The sequence below is a fragment of the Rhipicephalus microplus genome, unplaced genomic scaffold (genome assembly GCF_043290135.1).
Source record: "Rhipicephalus microplus isolate Deutch F79 unplaced genomic scaffold, USDA_Rmic scaffold_88, whole genome shotgun sequence".
Lineage (NCBI taxonomy): Eukaryota > Metazoa > Arthropoda > Arachnida > Ixodida > Ixodidae > Rhipicephalus > Rhipicephalus microplus.
In genome coordinates, this window is record NW_027464660.1 from 700325 (window position 1) to 716478 (window position 16154).

Consider the following 16154-nt stretch of genomic DNA (forward strand, 5'->3'; position numbering starts at 1 on the left):
ACAATCGGCTAGCGCGATCAGCTGTTAACCGAAAGGTTGGAGGTTCGAGCCCACTCGGTGGTGGTGCAGCGCTTTTTTTTCTTTGGGCTGATAGCTCTGAAGAAATGTTCTGACGGTGGTGAGAGTGGTGCACGACTGTCTCCGTGGCACAATTGGCTAGCGCGATTGGCTGTTAACCGAAAGGTTGGAGGTTCGAGCCCACCCGAAGGTGGTGCGGCGCTTTTTTCTTTTGGCTGATAGCTCTGAAGAAATGTTCTGACGGTGGTGAGAGTAGAGCATGCATGTCTCCTTGGCGCAATCGGCTAGCACGTTCGGCAGTTAACCGAAAGGTTGGAGGTTCGAGCTCTCCCGGGAGTGGTGTGTTGCTTTTTTTTGCGCTGATAGCTTTGAAGATATGTTCTGATGGTGGTGGAAGTTGAGCACGACTATCTCCGTGGCGCAATTGGCTAGCGCGATCGGCTGTTAACCGAATAGTTGGAGGTTCAAGCCCACCCGGTGGTGGTGCGGTGCTTTTTTTCCTTTGGGCTGATAGCTTTGAAGATATGTTGTGATGGTGGTGAGAGTGGAGCACGACTGTCTCCGTGGGACAATTGGCTAGCGCTATGGGCTGTTAACTGAAAGGTTGGAGGTTCGAGCTCTTCCGGGAGTGGTGTGTTGCTTTTTTCTTTGCGCTGATAGCTTTGAAGATATGTTCTGATGGTGGTGGGAGTGGAGCACGACTGTCTGCGTGGCGCAATTGGCTAGCGCGTTCGGCTGTTAACCGAAAGGTTGGAGGTTCGAGCCCTCCCGGGAGTGGTGTGTTGCTTTTTTTCTTTGCCCTTATAGCTTTGAAGATATGTTCTGATGGTGGTGAGAGTGGAGCACGACTGTCTCCGTGGCGCAATTGGCTGGCGCGATCGGCTGTTAACCGAAAGGTTGGAGGTTCGAGCCCACTCGGTGGTGGTGCGGCGCTTTTTTTTTTCTTTGGGCTGATAGCCTTTAAGATATGTTCTGATGTTGGTGAGAGTGGAGCAGGACTGTCTCCGTGGCGGAATTGGCTAGCGAGATCGGCTGTTAACCGAAAGGTTCGAGGTTCAAGCCCTCCCGGGAGTGGTGTGTTGCTTTTTTCTTTGCGCTGATAGCTTTGAAGATATGTTCTGTTGGTGGTGAGAGTGGAGCACGACTCTCTCCGTTGCACAATTGGCTAGCGCGATCGGGTGTTAAACCAAATGGTTGGAGGTTTGAGCCCACCCGGTGGTGGTGCGGCGCTTTTTTTTCTTTGGGCTGATAGCTCTGAAGAATTGTTTTGACGGTGGTGAGAGTGGAGCATGACTGTCTCCTTGGCGCAATTGGCTAGCGCGATCGGCTGTTAACCGAAAGGTTGGAGGTTCGAGCCCTACCGGGAACGGTGCGTTGCTTTTTTCTTTGCGCTGATAGCTTTGAAGATATGTTCTGATGGTGGTGAGAGTGGAGCACGACTCTCTCCGTGGCGCAATTGGCTAGCGCGATGGGCTGTTAACTGAAAGGTTGGAGGTTCGAGCCCACCCAGTAATGGTATGTTGCTTTTTTTTCTTTGGGCTGATAGCTTTAAAGATATGTTCTGATGGTGGTGAGAGTGGAGCAGGACTGTCTCCATGGCGCAATTGGCTAGCGCGATCGGCTGTTAACCGAAAGTTTGGAGGTTCGAGCCCACCTGGTGGTGGTGCGGCGCTTTTTTTTCTTTGGGCTGTTAGCTCTGAAGAAATGTTCTGACGGTGGTGAGAGTGGAGCACGACTGTCTCCGTGGCACAATTGGCTAGCGCGATTGGCTGTTAACCAAAAGGTTGGAGGTTCGAGCCCACCCGATGGTGGTGCGGCGCTTTTTTTCTTTTGGCTCATAGCTCTGAAGAAATGTTCTGACGGTGGTGAGAGTGGAACACGACTGTCTCCTTGGCGCAATTGGCTAGCACGTTCGGCAGATAACCGAAAGGTTGGAGGTTCGAGCCCACTCGGTGGTGGTGCGGCGCTTTTTTTTCTTTGGGCTGATACCTTTGAAGATATGTTCTGATGGTGGTGAGAGTGGAGCAGGACTGTCTCCGTGGCGCAATTGGCTAGCGAGATCGGCTGTTAACCGAAAGGTTCGAGGTTCAAGCCCTCCCGGGAGTGGTGTGTTGCTTTTTTCTTTGCGCTGATAGCTCTGAAGAAATGTTCTGTTGGTGGTGAGAGTGGAGCACGACTTTCTCCGTTGCGCAATCGGCTAGCGCGATCGGGTGTTAACCAAAAGGTTGGAGGTTCGAGCCCACCCGGTGGTGGTGCGGCGCTTTTTTTTCTTTGGGCTGATAGCTCTGGAGAATTGTTCTGACGGTGGTGAGAGTGGAGCACGACTGTCTCCTTGGCGCAATTGGCTAGCGCGATCGGCTGTTAACCTAAAGGTTGGAGGTTCGAGCCCTCCCGGGAGTGGTGTGTTGCTTTTTTCTTTGCGCTGATAGCTTTGAAGATATGTTCTGTTGGTGGTGAGAGTGGAGCACGACTGTCTCCGTGGCGTAATTGGCTAGCGCAATGGGCTATTAACCGAAAGGTTGGACGCTCGAACCCACCCGGTGGTGGTGCGGCACTTTTTTTCCTTTGGGCTTATAGCTCTGAAGAAATGTTCTGACGGTGGTGAGAGTGGAGCACGACTGTCTCCGTGGCGCAATTGGCTACCGCGATGGGCTGTTAACTGAAAGGTTGGAGGTTCGAGCCTACCCGATGGTGGTGCGGCTCTTTTTTTTCTTTGGGCTGATAGCTCTGAAGAAATGTTCTGACGATGGTGAGAGTGGAGCGGGACTGTCTCCGTGGCACAATTGGCTAGCGCGATCGGCTGTTAACCGAAAGGCTGGAGGTTCGAGCTCTCCCGGGAGTGGTGTGTTGCTTTTTTTGCGCTGATAGCTTTGAAGATATGTTCTGATGGTGGTGGAAGTGGAGCACGACTATCTCCGTGGCGCAATTGGCTAGCGCGATCGGCTGTTAACCGAATAGTTGGAGGTTCAAGCCCACCCGGTGGTTGTGCGGCGCTTCTTTTTTCTTTGGGCTGATAGCTCTGAAGAAATGTTCTGACGGGGAGGAGGGTGGACCACGACTGTCTCCGTGGCGCAATTGGCTGGCGCGATCGGCTGTTAACCGAAAGGTTGGAGGTTCGAGCCCACTCGGTGGTGGTGCGGCGCTTTTTTTTTCTTTGGGCTGATAGCCTTTAAGATATGTTCTGATGTTGGTGAGAGTGGAGCAGGACTGTCTCCGTGGCGGAATTGGCTAGCGAGATCGGCTGTTAACGGAAAGGTTCGAGGTTCAAGCCCTCCCGGGAGTGGTGTGTTGCTTTTTTCTTTGCGCTGATAGCTTTGAAGATATGTTCTGTTGGTGGTGAGAGTGGAGCACGACTCTCTCCGTTGCACAATTGGCTAGCATGATCGGGTGTTAACCAAAAGGTGGGAGGTTTGAGCCCACCCGGTGGTGGTGCGGCGCTTTATTTCCTTTGGGCTGATAGCTCTGAAGAATTGTTCTGACGGTGGTGAGAGTGGAGCATGACTGTCTCCTTGGCGCAATTGGCTAGCGCGATCGGCTGTTAACCGAAAGGTTGGAGGTTCGAGCCCTACCGGGAGTGGTGCGTTGCTTTTTTCTTTGCGCTGATAGCTTTGAAGATACGTTCTGATGGTGGTGAGAGTGGAGCACGACTCTCTCCGAGGCGCAATTGGCTAGCGCGATGGGCTGTTAACTGAAAGGTTGGAGGGTCGAGCCCACCCAGTAATGGTATGTTGCTTTTTTTTTCTTTGGGCTGATAGCTTTAAAGATATGTTCTGATGGTGGTGAGAGTGGAGCAGGACTGTCTCCCTGGCGCAATTGGCTAGCGCGATCGGCTGTTAACCGAAAGTTTGGAGGTTCGAGCCCACCTGGTGGTGGTGCGGCGCTTTTTTTTCTTTGGGCTGTTAACTCTGAAGAAATGTTCTGACGGTGGTGAGAGTGGAGCACGACTGTCTCTGTGGCACAATTGGCTAGCGCGATTGGCTGTTAACCGAAAGGTTGGAGGTTCGAGCCCACCCGATGGTGGTGCGGCGCTTTTTTTCTTTTGGCTCATAGCTCTGAAGAAATGTTCTGACGGTGGTGAGAGTGGAGCACGACTGTCTCCTTGGCGCAATTGGCTAGCACGTTCGGCAGACAACCGAAAGGTTGGAGGTTCGAGCCCACTCGGTGGTGGTGCGGCGCTTTTTTTTCTTTGGGCTGATACCTTTGAAGATATGTTCTGATGGTGGTGAGAGTGGAGCAGGACTGTCTCCGTGGCGCAATTGGCTAGCGAGATCGGCTGTTAACCGAAAGGTTCGAGGTTCAAGCCCTCCCGGGAGTGGTGTGTTGCTTTTTTTTCTTTGGGCTGATAGCTCTGAAGAAATGTTCTGACGGTGGTGAGAGTGGAGCACGACTGTCTCCGTGGCACAATTGGCTAGCGCGATTGGCTGTTAACCGAAAGGTTGGAGGTTCGAGCCCACCCGAAGGTGGTGCGGCGCTTCTTTTTCTCTGGGCTGATAGCTCTGAAGAAATGTTCTGACGGTGTTGAGAGTGGAGCAGGACTGTCTCCGTGGCGCAATTGGCTAGCGCGATCCGCTGTTAACCAAAAGGCTGGAGGTTCGAGCTCTCCCGGGAGTGGTGTGTTGCTTTTTTTTGCGCTGATAGCTTTGAATATATGTTCTGATGGTGGTGGGAGTGGAGCACGACTGTCTCCGTGGCGCAATCGGCTAGCTCGATCTGCTGTTAACCGAAAGGTTGAAGGTTCGAGCCCACTCGGTGGTGGTGCGGCGCTTTTTTTTCTTTGGGCTGATAGCTCTGAAGAAATGTTGTGACGGGGGGGAGAGTGGAGCACGACTGTCTCCGTGGCGCAATTGGCTGGCGCGATCGGCTGTTAACCGAAAGGTTGGAGGTTCGAGCCCACTCGGTGGTGGTGCGGCGCTTTTTTTTCTTTGGGCTGATAGCTTTGAAGATATGTTGTGATGGTGGTGAGAGTGGAGCAGGACTGTCTCCGTGGCGCAATTGGCTAGCGAGATCGGCTGTTAACCGACAGGTTCGAGGTTCAAGCCCTCCCGGGAGTGGTGTGTTGCTTTTTTCTTTGCGCTGATAGCTTTGAAGATATGTTCTGATGGTGGTGGGAGTGGAGCACGACTGTCTCCATGGCACAATCGGCTAGCGCGATCGGCTGTTAACCGAAAGGTTGGAGGTTCGAGCCCACTCGGTGGTGGTGCAGCGCTTTATTTTCTTTGGGCTGATAGCTCTGAAGAAATGTTCTGACGGTGGTGAGAGTGGAGCACGACTGTCTCCGTGGCACAATTGGCTAGCGCGATTGGCTGTTAACCGAAAGGTTGGAAGTTCGAGCCCACCCGAAGGTGGTGCGGCGCTTTTTTCTTTTGGCTGATAGCTCTGAAGAAATGTTCTGACGGTGGTGAGAGTGGAGCATGCATGTCTCCTTGGCGCAATCGGCTAGCACGTTCGGCAGTTAACCGAAAGGTTGGAGGTTCGAGCTCTCCCGGGAGTGGTGTGTTGCTTTTTTTTGCGCTGATAGCTTTGAAGATATGTTCTGATGGTGGTGGAAGTTGAGCACGACTATCTCCGTGGCGCAATTGGCTAGCGCGATCGGCTGTTAACCGAATAGTTGGAGGTTCAAGCCCACCCGGTGGTGGTGCGGTGCTTTTTTTCCTTTGGGCTGATAGCTTTGAAGATATGTTGTGATGGTGGTGAGAGTGGAGCACGACTGTCTCCGTGGCGCAATTGGCTAGCGCTATGGGCTGTTAACTGAAAGGTTGGAGGTTCGAGCTCTTCCGGGAGTGGTGTGTTGCTTTTTTCTTTGCGCTGATAGCTTTGAAGATATGTTCTGATGGTGGTGGGAGTGGAGCACGACTGTCTGCGTGGCGCAATTGGCTAGCGCGTTCGGCTGTTAACCGAAAGGTTGGAGGTTCGAGCCCTCCCGGGAGTGGTGTGTTGCTTTTTTTCTTTGCCCTTATAGCTTTGAAGATATGTTCTGATGGTGGTGAGAGTGGAGCACGACTGTCTCCGTGGCGTAATTGGCTAGCGCGATGGGCTGTTAACTGAAAGGTTGGAGGTTCGAGCTCTCCCGGGAGTGGTGTGTTGCTTTTTTTTGCGCTGATAGCTTTGAAGATATGTTCTGATGGTGGTGGAAGTGGAGCACGAATATCTCTGTGGCGCAATTGGCTAGCGCGATCGGCTGTTAACCGAATAGTTGGAGGTTCAAGCCCACCCGGTGGTTGTGCGGCGCTTCTTTTTCTTTGGGCTGATAGCTCTGAAGAAATGTTCTGACGGGGAGGAGGGTGGACCACGACTGTCTCCGTGGCGCAATTGGCTGGCGCGATCGGCTGTTAACCGAAAGGTTGGAGGTTCGAGCCCACTCGGTGGTGGTGCGGCGCTTTTTTTTTCTTTGGGCTGATAGCCTTTAAGATATGTTCTGATGTTGGTGAGAGTGGAGCAGGACTGTCTCCGTGGCGGAATTGGCTAGCGAGATCGGCTGTTAACCGAAAGGTTCGAGGTTCAAGCCCTCCCGGGAGTGGTGTGTTGCTTTTTTCTTTGCGCTGATAGCTTTGAAGATATGTTCTGTTGGTGGTGAGAGTGGAGCACGACTCTCTCCGTTGCACAATTGGCTAGCGCGATCGGGTGTTAACCAAATGGTTGGAGGTTTGAGCCCACCCGGTGGTGGTGCGGCGCTTTTTTTCCTTTGGGCTGATAGCTCTGAAGAATTGTTCTGACGGTGGTGAGAGTGGAGCATGACTGTCTCCTTGGCGCAATTGGCTAGCGCGATCGGCTGTTAACCGAAATGTTGGAGGTTCGAGCCCTACCGGGAGTGGTGCGTTGCTTTTTTCTTTGCGCTGATAGCTTTGAAGATATGTTCTGATGGTGGTGAAAGTGGAGCACGACTCTCTCCGTGGCGCAATGGGCTAGCGCGATGGGCTGTTAACTGAAAGGTTGGAGGTTCGAGCCCACCCAGTAATGGTATGTTGCTTTTTTTTCTTTGGGCTGATAGCTTTAAAGATATGTTCTGATGGTGGTGAGAGTGGAGCAGGACTGCCTCCTTGGCGCAATTGGCTAGCACGTTCGGCAGATAACCGAAAGGTTGGAGGTTCGAGCCCACTCGGTGGTGGTGCGGCGCTTTTTTTTCTTTGGGCTGATACCTTTGAAGATATGTTCTGATGGTGGTGAGAGTGGAGCACGACTGTCTCCGTGGCGCAATTGGCTGGCGAGATCGGCTGTTAACCGAAAGGTTCGAGGATCAAGCCCTCCCGGGAGTGGTGTGTTGCTTTTTTCTTTGCGCTGATAGCTCTGAAGGAATGTTCTGTTGGTGGTGAGAGTGGAGCACGACTTTCTCCGTTGCGCAATCGGCTAGCGCGATCGGGTGATAACCAAAAGGTTGGAGGTTCGAGCCCACCCGGTCGTGGTGTGGCGCTTTTTTTTCTTTGGGCTGATAGCTCTGGAGAATTGTTCTGACGGTGGTGAGAGTGGAGCACGACTGTCTCCTTGGCGCAATTGGCTAGCGCGATCGGCTGTTAACCTAAAGGTTGGAGGTTCGAACCCTCCCGGGAGTGGTGTGTTGCTTTTTTCTTTGCGCTGATAGCTTTGAAGATATGTTCTGATGGTGGTGAGAGTGGAGCACGACTGTCTCCGTGGCGTAATTGGCTAGCGCAATGGGCTATTAACCGAAAGGTTGGACGCTCGAACCCACCCGGTGGTGGTGCGGCACTTTTTTTCCTTTGGGCTTATAGCTCTGAAGAAATGTTCTGACAGTGTGAGAGTGGAGCACGACTGTCTCCGTGGCGCAATTGGCTAGCGCGATGGGCTATTAACCGAAAGGTTGGAGGTTCAAGCCCACCCGGTGGTGGTGCGGCGCTTTTTTTTCTTTGCCCTGATAGCATTGAAGATATGTTCTGTTGGTGGTGAGAAAAGAGCACGACTCTCTCCGTGGCGCAATTGGCTAGCGCGATCGGCTGTTAACCGAAAGGCTGGAGGTTCGAGCTCTCCCGGGAGTGGTGTGTTGCTTTTTTTTGCGCTGATAGCTTTGAATATATGTTCTGATGGTGGTGGGAGTGGAGCACGACTGTCTCCGTGGCGCAATCGGCTAGCGTGATCGGCTGTTAACCGAAAGGTTGGAGGTTCGAGCCCACTCGGTGGTGGTGCGGCGCTTTTTTTCCTTTGGGCTGATAGCTCTGAAGAAATGTTCTGACGGGGGGGAGAGTGGAGCACGACTGTCTCCGTGGCGCAATTGGCTGGCGCGATCGGCTGTTAACCGAAAGGTTGGAGGTTCGAGCCCACTCGGTGGTGGTGCGGCGCTTTTTTTTCTTTGGGCTGAGTGCTTTGAAGATATGTTGTGATGGTGGTGAGAGTGGAGCAGGACTGTCTCCGTGGCGCAATTGGCTAGCGAGATCGGCTGTTAACCGACAGGTTCGAGGTTCAAGCCCTCCCGGGAGTGGTGTGTTGCTTTTTTCTTTGCGCTGATAGCTTTGAAGATATGTTCTGATGGTGGTGGGAGTGGAGCACGACTGTCTCCGTGGCGCAATCGGCTAGCGCGTTCGGCTGTTAACCGAAAGGTTGGAGGTTCGAGCCCTCCCGGGAGTGGTGTGTTGCTTTTTTTCTTTGCCCTTATAGCTTTGAAGATATGTTCTGATGGTGGTGAGAGTGGAGCACGACTGTCTCCGTGGCGTAATTGGCTAGCGCGATGGGCTGTTAACTGAAAGGTTGGAGGTTCGAGCCCACCCGATGGTGGTGCGGCGCTTTTTTTTCTTTGGGCTGATAGCTCTGAAGAAATGTTCTGACGATGGTGAGAGTGGAGCAGGACTGTCTCCGTGGCGCAATTTTGCTAGCGCGATCGGCTGTTAACCGAAAGGTTGGAGGTTCGAGCTCTCCCGGGAGTGGTGTGTTGCTTTTTTTGCGCTGATAGCTTTGAAGATATGTTCTGATGGTGGTGGAAGTGGAGCACGACTATCTCCGTGGCGCAATTGGCTAGCGCGATCGGCTGTTAACCGAATAGTTGGAGGTTCAAGCCCACCCGGTGGTGGTGCGGCGCTTCTTTTTCTTTGGGCTGATAGCTCTGAAGAAATGTTCTGACGGGGAGGAGGGTGGACCACGACTGTCTCCGTGGCGCAATTGGCTGGCGCGATCGGCTGTTAACCGAAAGGTTGGAGGTTCGAGCCCACCCGATGGTGGTGCGGCGCTTTTTTTTCTTTGGGCTGATAGCTCTGAAGAAATGTTCTGACGATGGTGAGAGTGGAGCAGGACTGTCTCCGTGGCGCAATTGGCTAGCGAGATCGGCTGTTAACCGAAAGGTTCGAGGTTCAAGCCCTCCCGGGAGATGTGTGTTGCTTTTTTCTTTGCGCTGGTAGCTTTGAAGATATGTTCTGTTGGTGGTGACAGTGGAGCACGACTCTCTCCATTGCGCAATTGGCTAGCGCGATCGGGTGCTAACCAAAAGGTTGGAGGTTTGAGCCCACCCGGTGGTGGTGCGGTGCTTTTTTTCCTTTGGGCTGATAGCTCTGAAGAAATGTTCTGACGGTGCTGAGAGTGGAGCATGACTGTCTCCGTGGCGCGATTGGCTAGCGCGATCGGCTGTTAACTGAAAGGTTGGAGGTTCGAGCCCTCCCGGGAGTGGTGTGTTGCTTTTTTTTCTTTGGGCTGATAGCTTTGAAGATATGTTCTGATGGTGGTGAGAGTGGAGCAAGACTGTCTCCGTGGCGCAATCGGCTAGCGCGATCGGCTGGTAACCGAAAGGTTGGAGGTTCGAGCCCACGCGGTGGTGGTGTGGTGCTTTTTTTTCTTTGGGCTGATAGCTTTGAAGATATGTTGTGATGGTGGTGACAGTGGAGCCCGACTGTCTCCGTGGCGCAATTGGCTAGCGCGATGGGCTGTTAACTGAAAGGTTGGAGGTTCGAGCCCTCCCAGGAGTGGTGTGTTGCTTTTTTTTCTTTGGGCTGATAGCTTTGAAGATATGTTCTGATGGTGGTGAGAGTGGAACAGGACTGTCTCCATGGCGCAATTGGCTAGCGCGATCGGCTGTTAACCGAAAGGTTGGAGGTTCGAGCCCACCCGGTGGTGGTGCGGCGCTTTTTTTTGGGGGGCTCATAGCTCTGAAGAAATGTTCTGACGGTGGTGAGAGTGGAGCACGACTGTCTCCGTGGCGCAATTGGCTAGCGCGATTGGCTATTAACCGAAACGTTGGAGGTTCGAGCCCACCCGATGGTGGTGCGGCGCTTTTTTTTCTTTGGGCTGATAGCTCTGAAGAAATGTTCTGACGGTGGTGAGAGTGGAGCCGGACTGTCTCCGATGCGGAAGTGGCTAGCGCGATCGGCTGTTAACCGAAATGTTGGAGGTTCGAGCCCTCCCGGGAGTGGTGTGTTGCTTTTTTCTTTGCGCTGATAGCTTTGGAGATATGTTCTGTTGGTGGTGAGAAAGGAGCACGACTCTCTCTGTGGCGCAATTGGCTAGCGCGATCGGCTGTTAACCAAAAGGTTGGAGGTTTGAGCCCACCCGGTGGTGGTGCGGCGCTTTTTTTCTTTGGGCTGATAGCTCTGAAGATATGTTCTGGTGGTGGTGAGAGTGGAGCGGGACTCTCTCCGTTACGCGATTCTCTAGCGCGATCGGCTGTTAACCGAAAGGTTGCAGGTTCGAGCCCACCCGGTGGTGGTGCGGCGCTTTTTTTTCTTTCGTCTGATAGCTTTGAATATATGTTCTGATGGTGGTGAGAGTGGAGCAGGACTGTCTCCGTGGCGCAATTTGCTAGCGCGATCGGCTGTTAACAGAAAAGTTGGAGGTTCGAGCCCTCTCGGGAGTGGTGTGTTGCTTTTTTCTTTGCGCTTATAGCTTTTGTTCTGATGGTGGTGAGAGTGGAGCATGACTGTCTCCGCGGCGCAATTGGCTAGCGCGATCGGCTGTTAACCGAAAGCTTCGAGGTTCAAGCCCTCCCGGGAGTGGTGTGTTCTTTTTTCTTTGCGCTGATAGCTTTGAAGATATGTTCTGTTGGTGGTGAGAAAGGAGCACGACTCTCTCCGTGGCGCAATTGGCTAGCGCGATCGGCTGTTAACGAAAAGGTTGGAGGTTCAAGCCCACCCGGTGGTGGTGCGGCGCTTTTTTCCTTTGGGCTGATAGCTCTGAAGAAATGTTCTGACGGTAGTGAGAGTGGAGCAGGACTGTCTCCGTGGCGCAATTGGCTAGCGCGATGGGCTGTTAACCGAAAGGTTGGAGGTTCGAGCCTACCCGAAGGTGGTGCGGCGCTTCTTTTTCTTTGGGCTGATAGCTCTGGAGAAATGTTCTCACGGTGGTGAGAGTGGAGCATGACTGTCTCCTTGGCGCAATTGGCTAGCGCGATCGGCTGTTAACCGAAAGGTTGGAGGTTCGAGCCCTCCCGGGAGTGGTGTGTTGCTTTTTTCTTTGCGCTGATAGCTTTGAAGATATGTTCTGATGGTGGTGAGAGTGGAGCACGACTGTCTCCGTGGCGTAATTGGCTAGCGCGATGGGCTATTAACCGAAAGGTTGGACGCTCGAACCCACCCGGTGGTGGTGCGGCACTTTTTTTCCTTTGGGCTTATAGCTCTGAAGAAATGTTCTGACGGTGGTGAGAGTGGAGCACGACTGTCTCCGTGGCGCAATTGGCTGGCGCGATGGGCTATTAACCGAAAGGTTGGAGGTTCGAGCCCACCCGGTGGTGGTGCGGCGCTTTTTTTTCTTTGCCCTGATAGCTTTGAAGATATGTTCTGTTGGTGGTGAGAAAGGAGCACGACTCTCTCCGTGGCGCAATTGGCAAGCACGATCGGCTGTTAACCAAAAGGTTGGAGGTTCGAGCCCACCCGGTGGTGGTGCGGCGCTTTTTTCCTTTGGGCTGATAGCTCTGAAGAAATGTTCTGACGGTGGTGAGAGTGGAGCAGGACGGTCTCCGTGGCGCAATTGGCTAGCGCGATCATCTGTTAACCGAAAGGTTGGAGGTTCGAGCTCTCCCGGGAGTGGTGTGTTGCTTTTTTCTTTGCGCTGATAGCTTTGAAGATATGTTCTGATGGTGGTGAGAGTGGAGCACGACTGTCTCCGTGGCGTAATTGGCTAGCGCGATGGGCTATTAACCGAAAGGTTGGAGGTTCGAGCCCACTCGGTGGTGGTGCAGCGCTTTTTTTTCTTTGGGCTGATAGCTCTGAAGAAATGTTCTGACGGTGGTGAGAGTGGAGCACGACTGTCTCCGTGGCACAATTGGCTAGCGCGATTGGCTGTTAACCGAAAGGTTGGAGGTTCGAGCCCACCCGAAGGTGGTGCGGTGCTTTTTTCTTTTGGCTGATAGCTCTGAAGAAATGTTCTGACGGTGGTGAGAGTGGAGCATGACTGTCTCCTTGGCGCAATCGGCTAGCACGTTCGGCAGTTAACCGAAAGGTTGGAGGTTCGAGCTCTCCCGGGAGTGGTGTGTTGCTTTTTTTTGCGCTGATAGCTTTGAAGATATGTTCTGATGGTGGTGGAAGTGGAGCATGACTGTCTCCTTGGCGCAATCGGCTAGCACGTTCGGCAGTTAACCGAAAGGTTGGAGGTTCGAGCTCTCCCGGGAGTGGTGTGTTGCTTTTTTTCTTTGCCCTTATAGCTTTGAAGATATGTTCTGATGGTGGTGAGAGTGGAGCACGACTGTCTCCGTGGCGTAATTGGCTAGCGCTATGGGCTGTTAACTGAAAGGTTGGAGGTTCGAGCTCTCCCGGGAGTGGTGTGTTGCTTTTTTCTTTGCGCTGATAGCTTTGAAGATATGTTCTGATGGTGGTGGGAGTGGAGCACGACTGTCTCCGTGGCGCAATTGGCTAGCGCGATTGGCTGTTAACCGAAAGGTTGGAGGTTCGAGCTCTCCCGGGAATGGTGTGTTGCTTTTTTTTGCGCTGATAGCTTTGAAGATATGTTCTGATGGTGGTGGAAGTGGAGCACGACTATCTCCGTGGCGCAATTGGCTAGCGCGATCGGCTGTTAACCGAATAGTTGGAGGTTCAAGCCCACCCGGTGGTTGTGCGGCGCTTCTTTTTCTTTGGGCTGATAGCTCTGAAGAAATGTTCTGACGGGGAGGAGGGTGGACCACGACTGTCCTAGTGGCGCAATTGGCTGGCGCGATCGGCTGTTAACCGAAAGGTTGGAGGTTCGAGCCCACTCGGTGGTGGTGCGGCGCTTTTTTTTTCTTTGGGCTGATAGCCTTTAAGATATGTTCTGATGTTGGTGAGAGTGGAGCAGGACTGTCTCCGTGGCGGAATTGGCTAGCGAGATCGGCTGTTAACCGAAAGGTTCGAGGTTCAAGCCCTCCCGGGAGTGGTGTGTTGCTTTTTTCTTTGCGCTGATAGCTTTGAAGATATGTTCTGTTGGTGGTGAGAGTGGAGCACGACTCTCTCCGTTGCACAATTGGCTAGCGCGATCGGGTGTTAACCAAAAGGTTGGAGGTTTGAGCCCACCCGGTGGTGGTGCGGCGCTTTTTTTTCCTTTGGGCTGATAGCTCTGAAGAATTGTTCTGACGGTGGTGAGAGTGGAGCATGACTGTCTCCTTGGCGCAATTGGCTAGCGCGATCGGCTGTTAACCGAAAGGTTGGAGGTTCGAGCCCTACCGGGAGTGGTGTGTTGCTTTTTTCTTTGCGCTGATAGCTTTGAAGATATGTTCTGATGGTGGTGAGAGTGGAGCACGACTCTCTCCGTGGCGCAATTGGCTAGCGCAATGGGCTGTTAACTGAAAGGTTGGAGGTTCGAGTCCACCCAGTAATGGTATGTTGCTTTTTTTTTTCTTTGGGCTGATAGCTTTAAAGATATGTTCTGATGGTGGTGAGAGTGGAGCAGGACTGTCTCCATGGCGCAATTGGCTAGCGCGATCGGCTGTTAACCGAAAGTTTGGAGGTTCCAGCCCACCTGGTGGTGGTGCGGCGCTTTTTTTTCTTTGGGCTGTTAGCTCTGAAGAAATGTTCTGACGGTGGTGAGAGTGGAGCACGACTGTCTCCGTGGCACAATTGGCTAGCGCGATTGGCTGTTAACCGAAAGGTTGGAGGTTCGAGCCCACCCGATGGTGGTGCGGCGCTTTTTTTCTTTTGGCTCATAGCTCTGAAGAAATGTTCTGACGGTGGTGAGAGTGGAGCACGACTGTCTCCTTGGCGCAATGGGCTAGCACGTTCGGCAGATAACCGAAAGGTTGGAGGTTCGAGCCCACTCGGTGGTGGTGCGGTGCTTTTTTTTCTTTGGGCTGATAGCTCTGGAGAATTGTTCTGACGGTGGTGAGAGTGGAGCACGACTGTCTCCTTGGCGCAATTGGCTAACGCGATCGGCTGTTAACCTAAAGGTTGGAGGTTCGAGCCCTCCCGGGAGTGGTGTGTTGCTCTTTTCTTTGCGCTGATAGCTTTGAAGATATGTTCTGATGGTGGTGAGAGTGGAGCACGACTGTCTCCGTGGCGTAATTGGCTAGCGCAATGGGCTATTAACCGAAAGGTTGGACGCTCGAACCCACCCGGTGGTGGTGCGGCACTTTTTTTCCTTTGGGCTTATAGCTCTGAAGAAATGTTCTGACGGTGGTGAGAGTGGAGCACGACTGTCTCCGTGGCGCAATTGGCTAGCGCGATGGGCTATTAACCGAAAGGTTGGAGGTTCGAGCCCACCCGGTGGTGGTGCGGCGCTTTTTTTTCTTTGCCCTGATAGCATTGAAGATATGTTCTGTTGGTGGTGAGAAAAGAGCACGACTCTCTCCGTGGCGCAATTGGCTAGCGCGATCGGCTGTTAACCGAAAGGCTGGAGGTTCGAGCTCTCCCGGGAGTGGTGTGTTGCTTTTTTTTGCGCTGATAGCTTTGAATATATGTTCTGATGGTGGTGGGAGTGGAGCACGACTGTCTCCGTGGCGCAATCGGCTAGCGTGATCGGCTGTTAACCGAAAGGTTGGAGGTTCGAGCCCACTCGGTGGTGGTGCGGCGCTTTTTTTCCTTTGGGCTGATAGCTCTGAAGAAATGTTCTGACGGGGGGGAGAGTGGAGCACGACTGTCTCCGTGGCGCAATTGGCTGGCGCGATCGGCTGTTAACCGAAAGGTTGGAGGTTCGAGCCCACTCGGTGGTGGTGCGGCGCTTTTTTTTCTTTGGGCTGAGTGCTTTGAAGATATGTTGTGATGGTGGTGAGAGTGGAGCAGGACTGTCTCCGTGGCGCAATTGGCTAGCGAGATCGGCTGTTAACCGACAGGTTCGAGGTTCAAGCCCTCCCGGGAGTGGTGTGTTGCTTTTTTCTTTGCGCTGATAGCTTTGAAGATATGTTCTGATGGTGGTGGGAGTTTCAGTTTCAGTTTTTTCAGTTTCAGTTTTATTGAGCATTTTCTTCACAGAGTTGCGAAAAAGAAAACGCAAGGATAGGAGCAAAAAGCTGCTATATTAGCAGCTTGACGAGGCTCCTACCCCTTTTCACTTGGCATTACAGAATCAGCAGAGCACAAAACATGAAAAAACAATTTGACGTCGATTTTCAAAACTTCAATAAATAAAAAGAAAATGCATCAAAATTACATCAGTTTCAGGTTTACATAAAATAAGCAAACCACATAGAGAGAAAAACAACAAAAAACAAAAGAAAACAGCGTGCGGCCAATCATGAAACAATGCACACGTTGCTAAACGGCTACCAAAGTATTACAACATGATTATACAACGTTTACAACACTGGGTATGCGAAAAGCACGAGTTTTAGTGCACAAGGGAAACACTGACGAGTGAAATGTTGTATGTTTTACTCGTAAAAAAAAGCAATGAAAAAAATGTCAAAGAAAGCAAACATTATACGATGCCATGTTACACAAGCACTATTATAGGGTATAGGGGAGTGGAGCACGACTGTCTCCGGGGCGCAATCGGCTAGCGCGTTCGGCTGTTAACCGAAAGGTTGGAGGTTCGAGCCCTCCCGGGAGTGGTGTGTTGCTTTTTTTCTTTGCCCTTATAGCTTTGAAGATATGTTCTGATGGTGGTGAGAGTGGAGCACGACTGTCTCCGTGGCGTAATTGGCTAGCGCGATGGGCTGTTAACTGAAAGGTTGGAGGTTCGAGCCCACCCGATGGTGGTGCGGCGCTTTTTTTTCTTTGGGCTGATAGCTCTGAAGAAATGTTCTGACGATGGTGAGAGTGGAGCATGACTGTCTCCGTGGCGCAATTGGCTAGCGCGATCGGCTGTTAACC

General features: G+C 52.5%; 3 non-coding genes across 3 annotated transcripts; all 3 read left to right on the plus strand.

Moving 5' to 3' along the window:
- The first annotated feature begins 725 nt into the window (after nt 1–725).
- Nucleotides 726–795, plus strand: TRNAN-GUU (transfer RNA asparagine (anticodon GUU)). Its single transcript has one exon. It is a non-coding gene; the product is annotated as a tRNA-Asn (tRNA).
- Nucleotides 796–5877: 5082 nt separating this feature from the next.
- Nucleotides 5878–5947, plus strand: TRNAN-GUU (transfer RNA asparagine (anticodon GUU)). The gene has a single exon. It is a non-coding gene; the product is annotated as a tRNA-Asn (tRNA).
- A 2568-nt stretch (nt 5948–8515) lies between these two features.
- TRNAN-GUU (transfer RNA asparagine (anticodon GUU)) lies at nt 8516–8592 on the plus strand. Its single transcript has one exon. It is a non-coding gene; the product is annotated as a tRNA-Asn (tRNA).
- The last annotated feature ends 7562 nt before the right edge of the window (nt 8593–16154 follow it).